The 22077-nt window shown below is 40.3% G+C and overlaps 12 non-coding genes across 12 annotated transcripts; all 12 read left to right on the plus strand.

Moving 5' to 3' along the window:
* Positions 1-2055: 2055 nt before the first annotated feature.
* Positions 2056-2174, plus strand: LOC141319161 (5S ribosomal RNA). The gene has a single exon (XR_012353434.1). It is a non-coding gene; the product is annotated as a 5S ribosomal RNA (ribosomal RNA).
* An 84-nt stretch (positions 2175-2258) lies between these two features.
* Positions 2259-2377, plus strand: LOC141317607 (5S ribosomal RNA). Its single transcript, XR_012351976.1, has one exon. It is a non-coding gene; the product is annotated as a 5S ribosomal RNA (ribosomal RNA).
* Positions 2378-3904: 1527 nt separating this feature from the next.
* Positions 3905-4023, plus strand: LOC141319162 (5S ribosomal RNA). Its single transcript, XR_012353435.1, has one exon. It is a non-coding gene; the product is annotated as a 5S ribosomal RNA (ribosomal RNA).
* Positions 4024-4107: 84 nt separating this feature from the next.
* On the plus strand, positions 4108-4226 carry LOC141317608 (5S ribosomal RNA). Its single transcript, XR_012351977.1, has one exon. It is a non-coding gene; the product is annotated as a 5S ribosomal RNA (ribosomal RNA).
* Positions 4227-5756: 1530 nt separating this feature from the next.
* LOC141296122 (5S ribosomal RNA) lies at positions 5757-5875 on the plus strand. The gene has a single exon (XR_012341195.1). It is a non-coding gene; the product is annotated as a 5S ribosomal RNA (ribosomal RNA).
* Positions 5876-5959: 84 nt separating this feature from the next.
* Positions 5960-6078, plus strand: LOC141346788 (5S ribosomal RNA). Its single transcript, XR_012357252.1, has one exon. It is a non-coding gene; the product is annotated as a 5S ribosomal RNA (ribosomal RNA).
* Positions 6079-7603: 1525 nt separating this feature from the next.
* LOC141319164 (5S ribosomal RNA) lies at positions 7604-7722 on the plus strand. The gene has a single exon (XR_012353437.1). It is a non-coding gene; the product is annotated as a 5S ribosomal RNA (ribosomal RNA).
* Positions 7723-7806: 84 nt separating this feature from the next.
* Positions 7807-7925, plus strand: LOC141317609 (5S ribosomal RNA). Its single transcript, XR_012351978.1, has one exon. It is a non-coding gene; the product is annotated as a 5S ribosomal RNA (ribosomal RNA).
* Positions 7926-9452: 1527 nt separating this feature from the next.
* On the plus strand, positions 9453-9571 carry LOC141311653 (5S ribosomal RNA). The gene has a single exon (XR_012349118.1). It is a non-coding gene; the product is annotated as a 5S ribosomal RNA (ribosomal RNA).
* Positions 9572-9655: 84 nt separating this feature from the next.
* On the plus strand, positions 9656-9774 carry LOC141318528 (5S ribosomal RNA). The gene has a single exon (XR_012352840.1). It is a non-coding gene; the product is annotated as a 5S ribosomal RNA (ribosomal RNA).
* Positions 9775-10524: 750 nt separating this feature from the next.
* LOC141296342 (5S ribosomal RNA) lies at positions 10525-10643 on the plus strand. The gene has a single exon (XR_012341233.1). It is a non-coding gene; the product is annotated as a 5S ribosomal RNA (ribosomal RNA).
* Positions 10644-17923: 7280 nt separating this feature from the next.
* On the plus strand, positions 17924-17996 carry trnar-ccu (transfer RNA arginine (anticodon CCU)). Its single transcript has one exon. It is a non-coding gene; the product is annotated as a tRNA-Arg (tRNA).
* The last annotated feature ends 4081 nt before the right edge of the window (positions 17997-22077 follow it).

Below are 22077 nucleotides of genomic sequence, written 5' to 3' on the forward strand. Positions count from 1 at the left end.
GGACAGTCACCAAACTGTTGGATTGAGGAGTTGCTAATCTTAGAGCTCACCTTTCCATTCACCACCTGCAAATTTTGGATTAAACTTTCTGTTGATTGTACATGCACTGGTGGACACTCACGTTGGACTTATCAACACACTGGGATTCTTGGACTGTTTTAGGGTATGGACAAAAGAACTGTATTCTTTTAACAGAGTTTACCTAGTTTTATCGTGTTGTTTTAAAGTCTTTTATGTGAACCTTGTAAATACACCAAATCTATTTGAACCAATCTTCTTTTGTCTCATTCTTTTAACCACTAGTCATCTCTCACAGTTAAATCTGACCCCATTTTCGTCTTGTAACTCGGCTGATAAGGCCGATTGTTACACTTGGATGGGAGACCGCCAGGGAGTACCAGGTGCTGTAATCAGCCGAGTTACAAGACTAAAATGGGGTCAGATTTAACTGTGAGAGATGACTAGTGGTTAAAAGAAAGAGACATAAAAGAAGATTGGTTCAAATAGATTTCAGGTGCTGTAAGCTTTTGCCTTTTCTTCACTATTTATATAATATGCTGGTTTTTAGAAAGACGTGTTTTACCGCTCTATTTATTACAATCATTTAAATGTATTATAGAGTTTTAAGTGTTTTAAATGTTTTTTAGGCCATTTTATTACTCTTAACATTTTAAGTGTATGTGTCTTTCATAAATGGATGGTTGGCCTGTCATGTGACTAGACACATGACAGGAAGCAGGAAGTAGAACTGCATAAGAGAGCAGCATTCCAAACAACGGACAGTCACCAAACTGTTGGATTGAGGAGTTGCTAATCTTAGAGCTCACCTTTCCATTCACCACCTGCAAACTTTGGATTAAACTTTCTGTGGATTGTACATGCACTGGTGGACACTCACGTTGGACTTATCAACACACTGGGATTCTTGGACTGTTTTAGGGTATGGACAAATGAACTGTATTCTTTTAACAGAGTTTACCTAGTTTTATCGTGTTGTTTTAAAGTTTTTTATGTGAACCTTGTAAATACACCAAATCTATTTAAACCAATCTTCTTTTATGTCTCATTCTTTTAACCACTAGTCATCTCTCACAGTTAAATCTGACCCCATTTTAGTCTTGTAACTCGGCTGATAAGGCCGATTGTTACACTTGGATGGGAGACCGCCAGGGAGTACCAGGTGCTGTAATCAGCCGAGTTACAAGACTAAAATGGGGTCAGATTTAACTGTGAGAGATGACTAGTGGTTAAAAGAAAGAGACATAAAAGAAGATTGGTTCAAATAGATTTCAGGTGCTGTAAGCTTTTGCCTTTTCTTCACTATTTATATAATATGCTGGTTTTTAGAAAGACGTGTTTTACCGCTCTATTTATTACAATCATTTAAATGTATTATAGAGTTTTAAGTGTTTTACATGTTTTTTAGGCCATTTTATTACTCTTAACATTTTAAGTGTATGTGTCTTTCATAAATGGATGGTTGGCCTGTCATGTGACTAGACACATGACAGGAAGCAGGAAGTAGAACTGCATAAGAGAGCAGCATTCCAAACAACGGACAGTCACCAAACTGTTGGATTGAGGAGTTGCTAATCTTAGAGCTCACCTTTCCATTCACCACCTGCAAACTTTGGATTAAACTTTCTGTGGATTGTACATGCACTGGTGGACACTCACGTTGGACTTATCAACACACTGGGATTCTTGGACTGTTTTAGGGTATGGACAAATGAACTGTATTCTTTTAACAGAGTTTGCCTAGTTTTATCGTGTTGTTTTAAAGTCTTTTATGTGAACCTTGTAAATACACAAAATCTATTTAAACCAATCTTCTTTTATGTCTCATTCTTTTAACCACTAGTCATCTCTCACAGTTAAATCTGACCCCACTTTAGACTTGTAACTCGGCTGATGAGGCCGATTGTTACACTTGGATTGGAGACCGCCAGGAAATACCAGGTGCTGTAAGCTTTTGCCTTTTCTTCACTATTTATATAATATGCTGGCTTTTACGGAGGCTGATCTTTAAATAGCCCACTTTTTGGAGCAATCCTCACTTACGGCCATACCGCGCTGAGAGCGCCCGATCTCGTCTGATCTCGGAAGCTAAGCCGCGTGGGGCCTGGTTAGTACTTGGATGGGAGACCTCCTGGTAATACCAGGTGCTGTAAGCTTTTGCCTTTTCTGCACTATTTATATAATATGCTGGCTTTTACGGAGGCTGATCTTTAAATAGCCCACTTTTTGGAGCAACCCTCGCTTACGGCCATACCGCGCTGAGAGCGCCCGATCTCGTCTGATCTCGGAAGCTAAGCCGCGTCGGGCCTGTTTAGTACTTGGATGGGAGACCGCCTGGGAATACCAGGTGCTGTAAGCTTTTGCCTTTTCTTCACTATTTATATAATATGCTGGCTTTTAGAAAGACGTGTTTTAGCGCTCTATTTATTACAATAATTTAAATGTATTATAGAGTTTTAAGTGTTTTACATGTTTTTTAGGCCATTTTATTACTCTTAACATTTTAAGTGTATGTGTCTTTCATAAATGGATGGTTGGCCTGTCATGTGACTAGACACATGACAGGAAGCAGGAAGTAGAACTGCATAAGAGAGCAGCATTACAAACAATGGACAGTCACCAAACTGTTGGATTGAGGAGTTGCTAATCTTAGAGCTCACCTTTCCATTCACCACCTGCAAATTTTGGATTAAACTTTCTGTTGATTGTACATGCACTGGTGGACACTCACGTTGGACTTATCAACACACTGGGATTCTTGGACTGTTTTAGGGTATGGACAAAAGAACTGTATTCTTTTAACAGAGTTTACCTAGTTTTATCGTGTTGTTTTAAAGTCTTTTATGTGAACCTTGTAAATACACCAAATCTATTTGAACCAATCTTCTTTTGTCTCATTCTTTTAACCACTAGTCATCTCTCACAGTTAAATCTGACCCCATTTTCGTCTTGTAACTCGGCTGATAAGGCCGATTGTTACACTTGGATGGGAGACCGCCAGGGAGTACCAGGTGCTGTAATCAGCCGAGTTACAAGACTAAAATGGGGTCAGATTTAACTGTGAGAGATGACTAGTGGTTAAAAGAAAGAGACGTAAAAGAAGATTGGTTCAAATAGATTTCAGGTGCTGTAAGCTTTTGCCTTTTCTTCACTATTTATATAATATGCTGGTTTTTAGAAAGACGTGTTTTACCGCTCTATTTATTACAATCATTTAAATGTATTATAGAGTTTTAAGTGTTTTACATGTTTTTTAGGCCGTTTTATTACTCTTAACATTTTAAGTGTATGTGTCTTTCATAAATGGATGGTTGGCCTGTCATGTGACTAGACACATGACAGGAAGCAGGAAGTAGAACTGCATAAGAGAGCAGCATTCCAAACAACGGACAGTCACCAAACTGTTGGATTGAGGAGTTGCTAATCTTAGAGCTCACCTTTCCATTCACCACCTGCAAACTTTGGATTAAACTTTCTGTGGATTGTACATGCACTGGTGGACACTCACATTGGACTTATCAACACACTGGGATTCTTGGACTGTTTTAGGGTATGGACATATGAACTGTATTCTTTTAACAGAGTTTACCTAGTTTTATCGTGTTGTTTTAAAGTCTTTTATGTGAACCTTGTAAATACACCAAATCTATTTAAACCAATCTTCTTTTATGTCTCATTCTTTTAACCACTAGTCATCTCTCACAGTTAAATCTGACCCCATTTTAGTCTTGTAACTCGGCTGATAAGGCCGATTGTTACACTTGGATGGGAGACCGCCAGGAAATACCAGGTGCTGTAAGCTTTTGCCTTTTCTTCACTATTTATATAATATGCTGGCTTTTACGGAGGCTGATCTTTAAATAGCCCACTTTTTGTAGCAATCCTCACTTACGGCCATACCGCGCTGAGAGCGCCCGATCTCGTCTGATCTCGGAAGCTAAGCCGCGTGGGGCCTGGTTAGTACTTGGATGGGAGACCTCCTGGTAATACCAGGTGCTGTAAGCTTTTGCCTTCTCTGCACTATTTATATAATATGCTGGCTTTTACGGAGGCTGATCTTTAAATAGCCCACTTTTTGGAGCAACCCTCGCTTACGGCCATACCGCGCTGAGAGCGCCCGATCTCGTCTGATCTCGGAAGCTAAGCCGCGTCGGGCCTGTTTAGTACTTGGATGGGAGACCGCCTGGGAATACCAGGTGCTGTAAGCTTTTGCCTTTTCTTCACTATTTATATAATATGCTGGCTTTTAGAAAGACGTGTTTTAGCGCTCTATTTATTACAATAATTTAAATGTATTATAGAGTTTTAAGTGTTTTACATGTTTTTTAGGCCATTTTATTACTCTTAACATTTTAAGTGTATGTGTCTTTCATAAATGGATGGTTGGCCTGTCATGTGACTAGACACATGACAGGAAGCAGGAAGTAGAACTGCATAAGAGAGCAGCATTACAAACAATGGACAGTCACCAAACTGTTGGATTGAGGAGTTGCTAATCTTAGAGCTCACCTTTCCATTCACCACCTGCAAACTTTGGATTAAACTTTCTGTGGATTGTACATGCACTGGTGGACACTCACGTTGGACTTATCAACACACTGGGATTCTTGGACTGTTTTAGGGTATGGACAAATGAACTGTATTCTTTTAACAGAGTTTACCTAGTTTTATCGTGTTGTTTTAAAGTCTTTTATGTGAACCTTGTAAATACACCAAATCTATTTAAACCAATCTTCTTTTATGTCTCATTCTTTTAACCACTAGTCATCTCTCACAGTTAAATCTGACACCATTTTCGTCTTGTAACTCGGCTGATAAGGCCGATTGTTACACTTGGATGGGAGACCGCCAGGGAGTACCAGGTGCTGTAATCAGCCGAGTTACAAGACTAAAATGGGGTCAGATTTAACTGTGAGAGATGACTAGTGGTTAAAAGAAAGAGACATAAAAGAAGATTGGTTCAAATAGATTTCAGGTGCTGTAAGCTTTTGCCTTTTCTTCACTATTTATATAATATGCTGGTTTTTAGAAAGACGTGTTTTACCGCTCTATTTATTACAATCATTTAAATGTATTATAGAGTTTTAAGTGTTTTACATGTTTTTTAGGCCATTTTATTACTCTTAACATTTTAAGTGTATGTGTCTTTCATAAATGGATGGTTGGCCTGTCATGTGACTAGACACATGACAGGAAGCAGGAAGTAGAACTGCATAAGAGAGCAGCATTCCAAACAACGGACAGTCACCAAACTGTTGGATTGAGGAGTTGCTAATCTTAGAGCTCACCTTTCCATTCACCACCTGCAAACTTTGGATTAAACTTTCTGTGGATTGTACATGCACTGGTGGACACTCACGTTGGACTTATCAACACACTGGGATTCTTGGACTGTTTTAGGGTATGGACAAATGAACTGTATTCTTTTAACAGAGTTTGCCTAGTTTTATCGTGTTGTTTTAAAGTCTTTTATGTGAACCTTGTAAATACACCAAATCTATTTAAACCAATCTTCTTTTATGTCTCATTCTTTTAACCACTAGTCATCTCTCACAGTTAAATCTGACCCCATTTTAGTCTTGTAACTCGGCTGATAAGGCCGATTGTTACACTTGGATGGGAGACCGCCAGGAAATACCAGGTGCTGTAAAGCTTTTGCCTTTTCTTCACTATTTATATAATATGCTGGCTTTTACGGAGGCTGATCTTTAAATAGCCCACTTTTTGGAGCAACCCTCGCTTACGGCCATACCGTGCTGAGAGCGCCCGATCTCATCTGATCTCGGAAGCTAAGCAGCGTCGGGCCTGGTTAGTACTTGGATGGGAGACCGCCTGGGAATACCAGGTGCTGTAAGCTTCTGCCTTTTCTTCACTATTTATATAATATGCTGGCTTTTACGGAGGCTGATCTTTAAATAGCCCACTTTTTGGAGCAACCCTCGCTTACGGCCATACCGCGCTGAGAGCGCCCGATCTCGTCTGATCTCGGAAGCTAAGCAGCGTCGGGCCTGGTTAGTACTTGGATGGGAGACCGCCTGGGAATACCAGGTGCTGTAAGCTTTTGCCTTTTCTTCACTATTTATATAATATGCTGGCTTTAAGAAAGACATGTTTTAGCGCTCTATTTATTACAATAATTTAAATGTATTATAGAGTTTTAAGTGTTTTACATGTTTTAGGCCATTTTATTACTCTTAACATTTTAAGTGTATGTGTCTTTCATAAATGGATGGTTGGCCTGTCATGTGACTAGACATATGACAGGAAGCAGGAAGTAGAACTGCATAAGAGAGCAGCATTACAAACAATGGACAGTCACCAAACTGTTGGATTGAGGAGTTGCTAATCTTAGAGCTCACCTTTCCATTCACCACCTGCAAATTTTGGATTAAACTTTCTGTTGATTGTACATGCACTGGTGGACACTCACGTTGGACTTATCAACACACTGGGATTCTTGGACTGTTTTAGGGTATGGACAAAAGAACTGTATTCTTTTAACAGAGTTTACCTAGTTTTATCGTGTTGTTTTAAAGTCTTTTATGTGAACCTTGTAAATACACCAAATCTATTTGAACCAATCTTCTTTTGTCTCATTCTTTTAACCACTAGTCATCTCTCACAGTTAAATCTGACCCCATTTTCGTCTTGTAACTCGGCTGATAAGGCCGATTGTTACACTTGGATGGGAGACCGCCAGGGAGTACCAGGTGCTGTAATCAGCCGAGTTACAAGACTAAAATGGGGTCAGATTTAACTGTGAGAGATGACTAGTGGTTAAAAGAAAGAGACATAAAAGAAGATTGGTTCAAATAGATTTCAGGTGCTGTAAGCTTTTGCCTTTTCTTCACTATTTATATAATATGCTGGTTTTTAGAAAGACGTGTTTTACCGCTCTATTTATTACAATCATTTAAATGTATTATAGAGTTTTAAGTGTTTTACATGTTTTTTAGGCCGTTTTATTACTCTTAACATTTTAAGTGTATGTGTCTTTCATAAATGGATGGTTGGCCTGTCATGTGACTAGACACATGACAGGAAGCAGGAAGTAGAACTGCATAAGAGAGCAGCATTCCAAACAACGGACAGTCACCAAACTGTTGGATTGAGGAGTTGCTAATCTTAGAGCTCACCTTTCCATTCACCACCTGCAAACTTTGGATTAAACTTTCTGTGGATTGTACATGCACTGGTGGACACTCACATTGGACTTATCAACACACTGGGATTCTTGGACTGTTTTAGGGTATGGACATATGAACTGTATTCTTTTAACAGAGTTTACCTAGTTTTATCGTGTTGTTTTAAAGTCTTTTATGTGAACCTTGTAAATACACCAAATCTATTTAAACCAATCTTCTTTTATGTCTCATTCTTTTAACCACTAGTCATCTCTCACAGTTAAATCTGACCCCATTTTAGTCTTGTAACTCGGCTGATAAGGCCGATTGTTACACTTGGATGGGAGACCGCCAGGAAATACCAGGTGCTGTAAGCTTTTGCCTTTTCTTCACTATTTATATAATATGCTGGCTTTTACGGAGGCTGATCTTTAAATAGCCCACTTTTTGTAGCAATCCTCACTTACGGCCATACCGCGCTGAGAGCGCCCGATCTCGTCTGATCTCGGAAGCTAAGCCGCGTGGGGCCTGGTTAGTACTTGGATGGGAGACCTCCTGGTAATACCAGGTGCTGTAAGCTTTTGCCTTTTCTGCACTATTTATATAATATGCTGGCTTTTACGGAGGCTGATCTTTAAATAGCCCACTTTTTGGAGCAACCCTCGCTTACGGCCATACCGCGCTGAGAGCGCCCGATCTCGTCTGATCTCGGAAGCTAAGCCGCGTCGGGCCTGTTTAGTACTTGGATGGGAGACCGCCTGGGAATACCAGGTGCTGTAAGCTTTTGCCTTTTCTTCACTATTTATATAATATGCTGGCTTTTAGAAAGACGTGTTTTAGCGCTCTATTTATTACAATAATTTAAATGTATTATAGAGTTTTAAGTGTTTTACATGTTTTTTAGGCCATTTTATTACTCTTAACATTTTAAGTGTATGTGTCTTTCATAAATGGATGGTTGGCCTGTCATGTGACTAGACACATGACAGGAAGCAGGAAGTAGAACTGCATAAGAGAGCAGCATTACAAACAATGGACAGTCACCAAACTGTTGGATTGAGGAGTTGCTAATCTTAGAGCTCACCTTTCCATTCACCACCTGCAAATTTTGGATTAAACTTTCTGTTGATTGTACATGCACTGGTGGACACTCACGTTGGACTTATCAACACACTGGGATTCTTGGACTGTTTTAGGGTATGGACAAAAGAACTGTATTCTTTTAACAGAGTTTACCTAGTTTTATCGTGTTGTTTTAAAGTCTTTTATGTGAACCTTGTAAATACACCAAATCTATTTGAACCAATCTTCTTTTGTCTCATTCTTTTAACCACTAGTCATCTCTCACAGTTAAATCTGACCCCATTTTCGTCTTGTAACTCGGCTGATAAGGCCGATTGTTACACTTGGATGGGAGACCGCCAGGGAGTACCAGGTGCTGTAATCAGCCGAGTTACAAGACTAAAATGGGGTCAGATTTAACTGTGAGAGATGACTAGTGGTTAAAAGAAAGAGACATAAAAGAAGATTGGTTCAAATAGATTTCAGGTGCTGTAAGCTTTTGCCTTTTCTTCACTATTTATATAATATGCTGGTTTTTAGAAAGACGTGTTTTACCGCTCTATTTATTACAATCATTTAAATGTATTATAGAGTTTTAAGTGTTTTACATGTTTTTTAGGCCGTTTTATTACTCTTAACATTTTAAGTGTATGTGTCTTTCATAAATGGATGGTTGGCCTGTCATGTGACTAGACACATGACAGGAAGCAGGAAGTAGAACTGCATAAGAGAGCAGCATTCCAAACAACGGACAGTCACCAAACTGTTGGATTGAGGAGTTGCTAATCTTAGAGCTCACCTTTCCATTCACCACCTGCAAACTTTGGATTAAACTTTTTGTGGATTGTACATGCACTGGTGGACACTCACATTGGACTTATCAACACACTGGGATTCTTGGACTGTTTTAGGGTATGGACATATGAACTGTATTCTTTTAACAGAGTTTACCTAGTTTTATCGTGTTGTTTTAAAGTCTTTTATGTGAACCTTGTAAATACACCAAATCTATTTAAACCAATCTTCTTTTATGTCTCATTCTTTTAACCACTAGTCATCTCTCACAGTTAAATCTGACCCCATTTTAGTCTTGTAACTCGGCTGATAAGGCCGATTGTTACACTTGGATGGGAGACCGCCAGGAAATACCAGGTGCTGTAAGCTTTTGCCTTTTCTTCACTATTTATATAATATGCTGGTTTTTACGGAGGCTGATCTTTAAATAGCCCACTTTTTGGAGCAACCCTCGCTTACGGCCATACCGTGCTGAGAGCGCCCGATCTCATCTGATCTCGGAAGCTAAGCAGCATCAGGCCTGGTTAGTACTTGGATGGGAGACCGCCTGGGAATACCAGGTGCTGTAAGCATCTGCCTTTTCTTCACTATTTATATAATATGCTGGCTTTTACGGAGGCTGATCTTTAAATAGCCCACTTTTTGGAGCAACCCTCGCTTACGGCCATACCGCGCTGAGAGCGCCCGATCTCGTCTGATCTCGGAAGCTAAGCAGTGTCGGGCCTGGTTAGTACTTGGATGGGAGACAGCCTGGGAATACCAGGTGCTGTAAGCTTTTGCCTTTTCTTCACTATTTATATAATATGCTGGCTTTAAGAAAGACGTGTTTTAGCGCTCTATTTATTACAATAATTTAAATGTATTATAGAGTTTTAAGTGTTTTACATGTTTTTTAGGCCATTTTATTACTCTTAACATTTTAAGTGTATGTGTCTTTCATAAATGGATGGTTGGCCTGTCATGTGACTAGACATATGACAGGAAGCAGGAAGTAGAACTGCATAAGAGAGCAGCATTCCAAACAACAGACAGTCACCAAACTGTTGGATTGAGGAGTTGCTAATCTTAGAGCTCACCTTTCCATTCACCACCTGCAAACTTTGGATTAAACTTTCTGTGGATTGTACATGCACTGGTGGACACTCACGTTGGACTTATCAACACACTGGGATTCTTGGACTGTTTTAGGGTATGGACAAATGAACTGTATTCTTTTAACAGAGTTTACCTAGTTTTATCGTGTTGTTTTAAAGTCTTTTATGTGAACCTTGTAAATACACCAAATCTATTTAAACCAATCTTCTTTTATGTCTCATTCTTTTAACCACTAGTCATCTCTCACAGTTAAATCTGACACCATTTTAGTCTTGTAACTCGGCTGATAAGGCCGATTGTTACACTTGGATGGGAGACCGCCAGGAAATACCAGGTGCTGTAAGCTTTTGCCTTTTCTTCACTATTTATATAATATGCTGGCTTTTACGGAGGCTGATCTTTAAATAGCCCACTTTTTGGAGCAACCCTCGCTTACGGCCATACCGTGCTGAGAGCGCCCGATCTCATCTGATCTCGGAAGCTAAGCAGCATCGGTCCTGGTTAGTACTTGGATGGGAGACCGCCTGGGAATACCAGGTGCTGTAAGCTTCTGCCTTTTCTTCACTATTTATATAATATGCTGGCTTTTACGGAGGCTGATCTTTAAATAGCCCACTTTTTGGAGCAACCCTCGCTTACGGCCATACCGCCACCTGAGAGCGCTAGAGAGCAACAGGAAGTGGTTGGCAGCAGTTGGGAGAGGAAGGCTCTCCTCCATTTTGTGTTTGATTTTTTTTGTTTGTTTTGTGAGTGGTTTTACTTTAAGTTAGTTTTTTTGTGTTTTTTTTTCAGTTATAAAACCACCTAACAGCAGCATTTTTGCTGGCTGGAGGGTGGTTAAACCTTTTTTTTCTTAACTTATTTTTCTTTAAAAAAACCGGACGGATTAATGGATTACGAAACAGAACTGGCTGGAGAGAGACGGATGGCAAACGACACTGGACTGGCAGGAGGAACACGCACGGCAATGGACACTGGACTGGCTGGAGGAACATGCACGGCAAACGAGACTGGACTGGCAGGAGGAACACGCACGGCAAACGACATTGGACTGGATAAACGACCACGAGCTACAAATGGAAAAAAACAGGAAGTAAGAGAAAAGTTTGTTGAGCGACAATATTTAAAGGAAGCTACAGTGATTGTGAATGTGGAGAATGTGATTGGGGTGAGAGCGGAGGACATTATTAAAGCTGTAACGGAACAATGTGGACATGGCAAAATTTTAGCACTAAGACCAAGACAAGGGAAAGAATACGAACTGACAATGGAAAAAGAAGAAACGTGTGAAAAACTAATTGATGGACTAAGAATAAAAGGAGTGGACTGTGAAGTAAAAAATCTACAAAACAGGGATTATGTTGTTTCCTTCATGCACCTGCCTGTCTACCTGGATGACAAAGAAATTTTAGGAAAATTGGAGGGATGGGGAGTTGATCCCATTACCAAAATTAAAAGAAGACGCTACCCGGGCACCGACATTGAAGATGGAACAAGGTTCCTTAAGGTGAGGTTCCCCAAGCAAGTGGCATCGTTGCCATATAGCACACGGCTAGAAACAGCCGAAGGGCCGCAGTACTTCCGGGTGATGCACAGCCATCAGGTGAAGACCTGTAGGCTGTGCATGAGCCCGGATCACCTGCTAATAGAATGCCCAAATTTTGTGTGCTACAAATGTGAGGAGAGGGGACATTTTGCACGAGATTGCAATGCTGTCAGGTGCCCGGGGTGTCAGGAAGTTTTAAATAAATGTGAATGTTGGATGGAGGGAGAGGAAGGAGGAAGGGAAGAACAGGTGGGCAGACAGGTGCATGAAGGAAACAACGAGGAGGAAGGACTACAACAAAAAGAAACGGAAGGAGGACCGAGCTGCAGAGAGGAAGGAGAAAGAAGAGAAGACAACATTAATAATAACGAACAAACAGTGGAGCAGGACACTCAATGGACAGAGATGGAGATGTCGGATAGTTTTAATACTTTTCTGGGTGATGTGGAGAGAGATGGACAAGGAAGGTTGGATCAAGTTAAAGAAACGGACAATGAAGAGGGAATAAAGGTGGACAAAATGGACAAAGACAGAGGAGGGAAAGGACAAATAAGAAGGAGAGCACTGAAGGTAAAACCAAATTTGGAAAGTGCAAGAAAAAAGATTATGACAGAGACTAACAGATTTGATGTGCTAAGGGTCCTGGAGGGAGAAAATGATGAATAATGATTTTTATGTATTTTTTTTATTTACTTTTAATGGTTTTAAGTTGTGTTGCTTTTAATGCAAGGGGTCTGATGGACATGAGGAAGTTTGAAAAAGTAAAAGAAAAATGTAAAAGAGAAGACATTGTTGCATTACAAGAAACAAACTGGAGAGAAAATGTGATGAATGATTATAAAAAGAGATGGGATGGAGGTATTTTATATAATAATGGAGATGGACGGGCTGGGAGAGGTGTGGCTTTTTTAATGAAGGACGATGTTTTTAAAGTGAGTAAAAGTGTGTATAAGGACAAGATGGGGAAATGTTTGGTAGTTGAGACAAAATATGAAGGAAGAGATTTGATTTTAGTAAATGTACATGCACCAGTGGAAGATAAGGAAAAGAAAGAGTTTTTTAATGTTTTAAGAAACATTGTAAAGAAGTATAAAGAAATAATTATGATGGGGGATTTTAACACAGTTTTTAGTAAACAGGATATGGCTGAAGGAATGGTTTTTAAAACAGATACAGGAAGAAAAGAATTAAAAGCATTAATGGATGAAAATAATATGATAGATGTGTGGAGAGAAAGAAATGAAAAGAAAAAAGAATTTTCGAGAATACAAATAGTAGGGCAGTTTGTATGCCAAACTAGAATTGACTATGTTTTATGTACAAGAAATGTGGAGAATTTTATAGAAAATATTAAGTACAAAGAAACAAGTTTTAGCGATCATAAGATTTTATCTTTTAAGTTGGACTGGAGTCAAATGCAAAGAGGTCCGGGAGTATGGATTTTAAATACACAGATTTTAAAGAATGAAGATTATGTTTTAAAAGTGAAAGAAATTATAGAAAAAGAAAAGGAAAATGGAATGTATGAAGAGGATAAGAGAATATGGTGGGAGAGTGTAAAGTTTTTAATCAAAAAATTCTCAATCAGGTATTGTAGTGTTATTCAGAAATGCAAAAGATCCAAAGAAAGAGGAATAAAGGAAAGTTTGGAAATGGAACTGAATAAAGAATTTCAAGACATACAAAAGATAAAGGAAATGGAGGGGAAACTGAAAGAAATAGAAGAAAAGGAATATGAGGGGGCGAGGTTAAGAAGCAAAGCAAAATATGTGGTGGAGGGAGAAAAATGTACAAAGTTCTTTTTTGATCTGGAAAAAAAGAGAGGGAAAGCTGAAACGATAAAAGAAATAAGAGGGGAAAATGGGGAAATTGTAGAAGGGAATGAAAAGATTTTAAAAGAAATAAAGAATTTTTATGAGGATCTGTTTAGTGCAAGGGGGGTGGAAGAGGAGGAAAAAAAGGAACTGTTGAATCAGATAAAAGCAAAAGTAAGTGAGGAACATAAAAAAGAATGTGACCAAGAAATCAGGGAAGACGAGATTGAAAGAGCAATAAATCAACTGAATAAAAAGAAAAGTCCAGGAATAGATGGTTTGGGAACTGAATTTTATGTTTGTTTTAAAGAAGTTTTAACAAAGATTTTAAATGAGGTTTTTAAAGAAATTTTTGAAAAGGAAGAGATTAATGAAAGAACAAGGATGGGGTTAATGAAATTGATATATAAAAGGAAAGGAGAAAAAGTAGATCTAAAAAACTACAGACCAATCACGATGTTGAATACAGATCTTAAGATTTTAGCGAAGGTTTTAGCAAACAGATTAAAGGAAGTAATGCCAAGTATAATTAAAACAAACCAAGCATATGGAGTCAAAGGAAGAGATATAGCCGACATAACAATGAGTATAAGGGACACGATATGGTACATGAAAGAAAAAAATGAAGAAGGATATATAATTAGTTTGGATTTTGAAAAAGCTTTTGATAGGGTTGAGCACGGGTATTTATTTGAGGTTTTAAGGAGTTTTGGGTTCGGGGAAAATTTTATTAAATGGATTGAGATTTTATATAAGGGTGCACTAACAAAGATAAAATGTAATGGGTTTTTAACAGAGTGTTTTAAAATAACAAGGTCAATAAGACAGGGTTGTCCACTCTCAGCATTATTGTACTCACTTGTTTCTGAACCCTTGGGACTGGCTATAAAACAGAATGAAAGAATAATAGGGATAGAAATTGAGGGAAATAAGGCTGAGGGGAAAGTTTTTCAATATGCTGATGACACAACAATAATTGTAAAGGGAAAAGAGAGTGTTAAAGAAGTTATGAAGTTGGTAAAAGAATATTGTAGTGGGTCTGGAAGTAAAGTAAATGAGGAGAAAACGGTATATATGAGATTTGGTAAAGCTATGGTTTTAATGGATTGTTTTAATTTTAAGGAAGTGATGATGGAAATGAGGATTTTAGGAGTTGTAATGGGAAAGAATGAGAGGAAAGTAAGAGATGAAATGTGGGAGCAACTAGTAACAGATATAGAGAGAAGATTAAATTTTTGGAAATTGAGAACTTTAAACTTGAAGGGGAAGGTTTTAATATTGAATGTTTTAATGGTTTCTAAACTTTGGTATGTTTTATATGTTTCTGAAATACCTTTATGGACAGAACGGAGGTTGAAGAAATGTTTTCTTGACTTTTTATGGGAGGGGAAACCAGCAAGGATTGCACATAATACGATTTTAGGGGCGATAGAGAAGGGGGGCTTAGGTTTAATGGATGTGGAACAGCGAAAAAATGCGTTGAGAGTAAAAATTGTTAAGAAATACCTGCAACAAGATAACAAAACTGAGTGGAAAAAAACAATGAAATACTTTTTAAACAAATGTGGGGATTTTAACATGGGGGACGGAATATTATGGATGAAAACAAAAATTTGGATGACGGAAGGATTACCCGAATTTTATAGAGAAATTTTTAGTGCCTGGGGGAATTTTTTAACGAAAATCGAGTACAATCCGCATGGAAGAGAAAACATTTTAAATCAACCTCTGTTCTTAAATAACAACATTTTAAAACAAGAGAAAGCAATATTTTTTAAAAAATGGATGGATGTGGGGATAACAAGAGTGAGAGATGTTTTGTATGAATTTAAAGAGGGTTTTTTACCGATACAATATATTGTGGATGCGATGGAGGAAGCAAAAGAAGAATACAGTAAACAAGAAATAACAAATAAATATGAAATTATTAAAAATGCAATACCCAAAGAGTGGATTAAAAGAATAGAGAGTATGGAAGGAGAGCAAACAGAGGGAAATATTTTTGTGAAACTGGGGGGAAAAATGTATGATTTTAAAGAATGTACTGTAAAAATGTTTTATTGTGTTTTTAGAGATGGTGTTTTTAAAGAGCCGATTGTAAATAAGTACTGGGTGGAAAAATTCAAGGATCTAAAAGAAGAATGTATATGGAGAAACATGAGGGGGAGGTGTGTTGAAACAAAGTTAGGATGTTTGGAATATTTTATAAGGCATAAAGCGGTTTTTACTGAGTCTGTTTTAAACAAGGTGGGAATGGAACAAAATCCAATGTGTAAAGTGTGTCATGAAAAAGAAGAGGGGATTTTACATTTGTTTTTATATTGTAAAGAATTGGAGGATTTTCTAAGGAAATGTAAATGTTTAATTAAAGATGTGAGCGAAGGTTGGGATGAAAGTGTAATGGAATGGAAAAGAGTAGTGATGTTTGGTTGGGAAAAGAAGGGTCAACACAAAAAGTTTATAAATCTGTGTATAATGTTAATGAAAAGCACAATTTGGGAAAGAAGAATTGTGGCCAAAAAAAGAAAAAATGGTGTTAGAGGTTTGGACTGTTTTTAAAAGGAAAATAGAAGTATATGTAGAACAATTATATGTGTATTTTAAAAGTGAAAATATGCTGAAAGCTTTTTATGATGTTTTTACACCAACAGTTTGTAATGTTTTAGAGAATTTCATGTGCAAATTGCCAGGAAGAGAAAGAGCTTTCTAAATCTTAAGTATAAAAGGCATGATTTTAAACAAAAAATACGAGATGAGTAGATTATATTTTATCTTATTTTTAATTTTTTTTTTCTTTTCTTTCGTCTTTGTGTGGACAACTATATTGTATTGTTGATGTTTCTATTGGTTGAAAATTCATCTTATGTTTAATGTGTTCCTTTTGCTTTGTTGATGATAATGTGATGTATTTTTTCATGTTTATTTATTTTATGTCGTGAGACTTCTAATGTGAAGCACACATTGGAAAATTTGTATTATGAAATTTCTTTAATAAAAAAAAAAAAAAAAAAAAAAAAAAAAAAAGCTCGATGGATCGAAACCATCCTCTGCTAAGCTTGTGTCACTTTTATATGTGCCCAGGTGCTGCAAGAGAAGTTAGAAATGTGTGCAAGATTCAAGTTATGTTGAAAAGACCAGTGCACAGGCCCTACATCAAGACAAGCAGATTGGCTCAGCGGAAGCGTGCTGGGCCCATAACCCAGAGGTCGGTGGATCGAAACCATCCTCTGCTGAGCTTGTGTCACTTTTATATGTGCCCAGGTGCTGCAAGACAAGTTAGAAATGTGTGCAAGATTCAAGTTATGTTGAAAAGACCAGTGCACAGGCTCTACATCAAGACAAGCAGAGTGGCGCAGCGGAAGCGTGCTGGCCCTATAACCCAGAGCTCGATGGATCGAAACCATCCTCTGCTAAGCTTGTTTCACTTTTATATGTGCCCAGGTGCTACAAGACAAGTTAGAAATGTGTGGAAGATTCGTTATGTTGAAAAGACCAGTGCACAGGCTTTACATCAAGACAAGCAGAGTGGCGCAGCGGAAGAGTGCTGGGCCCATAACCCAGAGGTCGATGGATCGAAACCATCCCCTGCTAAGCTTGTTTCACTTTTATTTCTGCCCAAGTGCTTCAAGACAAGTTAGAAATTTGTGCAAGAATCATGTTATGTTGAAAAGACCAGTGCACGAGCTCCACATCACGTCAAGCAGAGTGGCGCAGCGGAAGCATGCTGGGCCCATAACCCAGAGGTCGATGGATCGAAACCATCCTCTGCTAAGCTTGTGTCACTTTTATATGTGCCCAGGTGCTGCAAGACAATTTATAAATGTGTGCAAGATTCGTTATGTTGAAAAGACCAGTGCACAGACTCTACTTCAAGACAAGCAGAGTGGCGCAGCGGAAGCGTGCTGGGCCCATAACCCAGAGGTCGATGGATCGAAGCCATCCTCTGCTAAGCTTGTTTCACTTTTATTTGTGCCCAAGTGCTTCAAGACAATTTAGAAATTTGTGCAAGAATCATGTTATGTTGAAAAGACCAGTGCACAAACTCTACCTCAAGTCAAGCAGAGTGGCGCAGCGGAAGCGTGCTGGGCCCATATCCCAGAGGTCGATGGATCGAAACCATTCTCTGCTAAGCTTGTGTCACTTTTATATGTGCCCAGGTGCTGCAAGACAAGTTAGAAATGTGTGCCAGAATCAAGTGATGTTGAAAAGACCAGTGTACGGGCTCTACATCAAGGCGAGCAGAGTGGTGCAGCGAAAGCGTGCTGGGCCCATAACCCAGAGGTCGATGGATCGAAACCATCCTCTGCTAAGACTTCTGAGCTTGTATATATGACAGAGCCCCCAAAAAAGAGAAATGTTCAGAGCCTGTTCGTGAAAACCTGAAGTCACTTGGTCCTCTCACAAAAGTTGTTCATCCAGAAGCTGAATGAGATGAAGAACTAAAAGAAAAAGTAAACAGCTGCATGACAGCCCCAGTGGCCTAATGGATAAGGCTCTGGCCTCCTAAGCCAGAGATTGTGGGTTCGAGTCCCATCTGGGGTGACTTTCAGCAGAGTGGAGCAGCAAAAGTGTGCTGGGCCCAGAAGTCGATGGATTGAAACCATCCTCTGCTAAGATTGTTTCACTTTTATATGTGCTCAGGTGCTGCAAGACAAGTTAGAAATGTGTGCAAGATTCGTTATGTTGAAAAGACCAGTGCACAGGCCCTACATCAAGACAAGCAGAGTGGCGCAGCGGAAGCGTGCTGGGCCCATAACCCAGAGGTCGATGGATCGAAACCATCCTCTCCTAAGCTTGTTTCACTTTTATTTGTGCCCAGGTGCTGCAAGACAATTTAGAAATGTGTGCAAGATTCGTTATGTTGAAAAGACCAGTGCACAAACTCTACATCAAGACAAGCAGAGTGGCGCAGCGGAAGCGTGCTGGGCCCATAACCCAGAGGTCGATGGATCGAAACCATCCTCTGCTAAGCTTGTTTCACTTTTATTTGTGCCCAAGTGCTTCAAGACAAGTTAGAAATTTGTGCAAGAATCATGTTATGTTGAAAAGACCAGTGCACGAGCTCCACATCAAGTCAAGCAGAGTGGCGCAGCGGAAGCGTGCTGGGCCCATAATCCAGAGCTCGATGGATCGAAACCATCCTCTGCTAAGCTTGTGTCACTTTTATATGTGCCCAGGTGCTGCAAGAGAAGTTAGAAATGTGTGCAAGATTCAAGTTATGTTGAAAAGACCAGTGCACAGGCCCTACATCAAGACAAGCAGAGTGGCGCAGCGGAAGCGTGCTGGGCCCATAACCCAGAGGTCGGTGGATCGAAACCATCCTCTGCTGAGCTTGTTTCACTTTTATTCGTGCCCAAGTGCTTCAAGACAAGTTGGAAATTTGTGCAAGAATCATGTTGTGTTGAAAAGACCAGTGCACGAGCTCTACATCAAGTCAAGCAGAGTGGTGCAGCGGAAGCGTGCTGTGCCCATAACCCAGAGGTCGATGGATCGAAACCATTCTCTGCTAAGCTTGTGTCACTTTTATATGTGCCCAGGTGCTGCAAGACAAATTAGAAATGTGTGCAAGATTCGTTATGTTGAAAAGACCAGTGCACAGACTCTACATCAAGACAAGCAGAGTGGCGCAGCGGAAGAGTGCTGGGCCCATAACCCAGACGTCGATGGATCGAAACCATCCTCTGCTAAGCTTGTTTCACTTTTATTTGTGCCCAAGTGCTTCAAGACAAGTTAGAAATTTGTGCAAGAATCATGTTATGTTGAAAAGACCAGTGCACGAGCTCCACGTCAAGTCAAGCAGAGTGGCGCAGCGGAAGCGTGCTGGGCCCATAACCCAGAGGTCGATGGATCGAAACCATCCTCTGCTAAGCTTGTGTCACTTTTTTATGTGCCCAGGTGCTGCAAGACAATTTAGAAATCTGTGCAAGATTCGTTATGTTGAAAAGACCAGTGCACAGACTCTACATCAAGAAAAGCAGTGTGGCGTGCTGGGCCCATAACCCAGAGGTCGATGGATCGAAACCATCCTCTGCTAAGCTTGTTTCACTTTTATTTGTGCCCAAGTGCTTCAAGACAAGTTAGAAATTTGTGCAAGAATCATGTTATGGGTAAAAGACCAGTGCACAAGCTCCACATCAAGTCAAGCTGAGTGGCGCAGCAGAAGCGTGCTGGGTCCATAACCCAGAGGTCGATGGATCGAAACCATCCTCTGCTAAGATTGTTTCACTTTTATATGTGCTCAGATGCTGCACGACAAGTTAGAAATGTGTGCCAGAATCAAGTGATGTTGAAAAGACCAGTGTACGGGCTCTACATCAAGGCGAGCAGAGTGGTGCAGCGAAAGCGTGCTGGGCCCATAACCCAGAGGTCGATGGATCGAAACCATCCTCTGCTAAGCTTGTGTCACTTTTATATGTGCCCAGGTGCTGCAAGACAAGTTAGAAATGTGTGCAAGATTCAAGTTATGTTGAAAAGACCAGTGCACAGGCTCTACATCAAGACAAGCAGAGTGGCGCAGCGGAAGCGTGCTGGCCCTATAACCCAGAGCTCGATGGATCGAAACCATCCTCTGCTAAGCTTGTTTCACTTTTATATGTGCCCAGGTGCTACAAGACAAGTTAGAAATGTGTGGAAGATTCGTTATGTTGAAAAGACCAGTGCACAGGCTCTACATCAAGACAAGCAGAGTGGCGCAGCGGAAGAGTGCTGGGCCCATAACCCAGAGGTCGATGGATCGAAACCATCCCCTGCTGAGCTTGTTTCACTTTTATTTCTGCCCAAGTGCTTCAAGACAAGTTAGAAATTTGTGCAAGAATCATGTTATGTTGAAAAGACCAGTGCACGAGCTCCACATCAAGTCAAGCAGAGTGGCGCAGCGGAAGCATGCTGGGCCCATAACCCAGAGGTCGATGGATCGAAACCATCCTCTGCTAAGCTTGTGTCACTTTTATATGTGCCCAGGTGCTGCAAGACAATTTATAAATGTGTGCAAGATTCGTTATGTTGAAAAGACCAGTGCACAGACTCTACATCAAGTCAAGCAGAGTGGCGCAGCGGAAGAGTGCTGGGCCCATAACCCAGAGGTCGATGGATCGAAACCATCCTCTGCTAAGCTTGTTTCACTTTTATTTGTGCCCAAGTGCTTCAAGACAATTTAGAAATTTGTGCAAGAATCATGTTATGTTGAAAAGACCAGTGCACAAGCTCTACATCAAGTCAAGCAGAGTGGCGCAGCGGAAGCGTGCTGGGCCCATATCCCAGAGGTCGATGGATCGAAACCATCCTCTGCTAAGCTTGTGTCACTTTTATATGTGCCCAGGTGCTGCAAGACAAGTTAGAAATGTGTGCCAGAATCAAGTGATGTTGAAAAGACCAGTGTACGGGCTCTACATCAAGGCGAGCAGAGTGGTGCAGCGAAAGCGTGCTGGGCCCATAACCCAGAGGTCGATGGATCGAAACCATCCTCTGCTGAGCTTGTTTCACTTTTATTCGTGCCCAAGTGCTTCAAGACAAGTTGGAAATTTGTGCAAGAATCATGTTGTGTTGAAAAGACCAGTGCACGAGCTCTACATCAAGTCAAGCAGAGTGGTGCAGCGGAAGCGTGCTGTGCCCATAACCCAGAGGTCGATGGATCGAAACCATTCTCTGCTAAGCTTGTGTCACTTTTATATGTGCCCAGGTGCTGCAAGACAAATTAGAAATGTGTGCAAGATTCGTTATGTTGAAAAGACCAGTGCACAGACTCTACATCAAGACAAGCAGAGTGGCGCAGCGGAAGCGTGCTGGGCCCATAACCCAGACGTCGATGGATCGAAACCATCCTCTGCTAAGCTTGTTTCACTTTTATTTGTGCCCAAGTGCTTCAAGATAAGTTAGAAATTTGTGCAAGAATCATGTTATGTTGAAAAGACCAGTGCACAAGCTCCACGTCAAGTCAAGCAGAGTGGCGCAGCGGAAGCGTGCTGGGCCCATAACCCAGAGGTCGATGGATCGAAACCATCCTCTGCTAAGCTTGTGTCACTTTTTTATGTGCCCAGGTGCTGCAAGACAATTTAGAAATGTGTGCAAGATTCGTTATGTTGAAAAGACCAGTGCACAGACTCTACATCAAGACAAGCAGAGTGGCGCAGCGGAAGCGTGCTGGACCCATAACCCAGAGGTCGATGGATCGAAACAATCCTCTGCTAAGCTTGTTTCACTTTTGTTTGTGCCCAAGTGCTTCAAGACAATTTAGAAATTTGTGCAAGAATCATGTTATGTTGAAAAGACCAGTGCACAAGCTCTACATCAAGTCAAGCAGAGTGGCGCAGCGGAAGCGTGCTGGGCCCATATCCCAGAGGTCGATGGATCGAAACCATCCTCTGCTAAGCTTGTGTCACTTTTATATGTGCCCAGGTGCTGCAAGACAAGTTAGAAATGTGTGCCAGAATCAAGTGATGTTGAAAAGACCAGTGTACGGGCTCTACATCAAGGCGAGCAGAGTGGTGCAGCGAAAGCGTGCTGGGCCCATAACCCAGAGGTCGATGGATCGAAACCATCCTCTGCTAAGCTTGTGTCACTTTTATATGTGCCCAGGTGCTGCAAGACAAGTTAGAAATGTGTGCAAGATTCAAGTTATGTTGAA

Source organism: Garra rufa, chromosome 1, assembly GCF_049309525.1.
Source record: "Garra rufa chromosome 1, GarRuf1.0, whole genome shotgun sequence".
NCBI lineage: Eukaryota > Metazoa > Chordata > Actinopteri > Cypriniformes > Cyprinidae > Garra > Garra rufa.